The 1,434-nt window shown below is 39.0% G+C and overlaps 1 non-coding gene across 1 annotated transcript; it reads right to left on the minus strand.

The window, feature by feature from the left end:
• Positions 1 to 1,096: 1,096 nt before the first annotated feature.
• Positions 1,097 to 1,219, minus strand: LOC134368833 (U6atac minor spliceosomal RNA). The gene has a single exon (XR_010022530.1). It is a non-coding gene; the product is annotated as a U6atac minor spliceosomal RNA (small nuclear RNA).
• Between the last annotated feature and the right edge of the window lie 215 nt (positions 1,220 to 1,434).

The following is a 1,434-nucleotide window of genomic DNA, read 5'->3' on the forward strand; positions in this document are numbered from 1 at the left end:
CTACACGTTAGAATGGGCAGCCCATCCTTCCACTTCCCATACACACACAAAGGGAAGGAAAATGTAGGTTCTCAATAAATGGTTAGCAGCAGTGTCTTACTGCATTCAGGCTGCTTTAACAAATATATCATAGGCTGGATGGCTTAAACATAAACATTTATTGCTCATAGCCATCTTCTCTTTATGTCCTCATATGGTGCATTTCAGAGAGAGAAGAAGCAAGCTCTCTCATGTCATCATGAGGGCTCCACCGTCATGACCTAATCACCTCCTAAAGCCCACATCTGCAAACACCATCACAATGGAATTAGGGTTTCAACATATGAATTTTGTAGAGACACAAACATTCTGAATATAGCAAGTAGTCATAGGACTTGTAACAAATGGGATCTTGCCCCTCCCACAGTCATAATACAGGTCTTAGCCAGTTCCTGAAGCAAAGCAGGGTGGGGATGAGTGTCAACATCCTTGATTCTCATGATCTCAGGACTACCTTCGTGGTGGGTGGGTTCTTTCTTTCCATTTGAAGATGAGGCATGGGGAGTCAGTTCCTAAAGTAGTGTGGTGTATTGAATTATGTGCCCTCCAAACTCACTGAAGCTTGAATTGTGTTCCCCAAGTTTTATGTGTTAGAAACTTGGCCCCTACTGTAACTGTTAAGAGGCTTCTGCATTTAATCTGTCCAGATGCATTGTTTTGGTGGAAGAACATAGGGAAAATTGGGCCTCACACAGATATGTCATTGAAAAGTGATAAGTATTTTAACAGTCTTTTAAATTTTAAAAAAAATCAAATTTAAAGACAATTTAAAAGACAGGAAAAAATTCAGGCCAAAATTTTGGAATAAGACCTATATTTAAACAATTAAGGCTCATGTTTGTGACACTTTTCCCCTAGAGATATCCATTAATTCTATAATAGGTGGTTGAGAGGCTGTTTTACATGCCTTGGAGAGACTCACTGGCTTAGGGCTGAAAAAATTGTAATTCCGGACACAACAGCACAAAAAGGGGGATTGCTGTAAATCTATCCTGGTTCATGTTGAGACCGCAAATGGCCATAACCTATGAAGCAGGCAAAAAACAAACAAACAAACAAACAAAAAAAGGAAACCATATTTAGAAACTGACAATGGCTTACCTGTACTGATGTTGTAAGCCTGAGGCCTCTTCCATCCTTGTGAAGGGAAACACTAAACCCTTCTTCTTTCATACAACTCTTAATAGCATTTTTAGATAATTGTGGACATTCTCCTTTGGTACTACACACAGTTCAACAATTGGTAATTTCTTCGAGTTTAGTTGCAATGTGGAATCTGAAACCTTATTATTGATCTTTCCATACGTTGTTCCATGAAAATCCGTTGGTCTGAATGGCTCTTTTGTTCACAGATGATTTTGTAACATCACACATTGGTCAACTGGAAAACAACAA

The sequence above is a fragment of the Cynocephalus volans genome, chromosome X (assembly GCF_027409185.1).
Source record: "Cynocephalus volans isolate mCynVol1 chromosome X, mCynVol1.pri, whole genome shotgun sequence".
In the NCBI taxonomy this organism is placed as follows: Eukaryota; Metazoa; Chordata; class Mammalia; order Dermoptera; family Cynocephalidae; genus Cynocephalus; species Cynocephalus volans.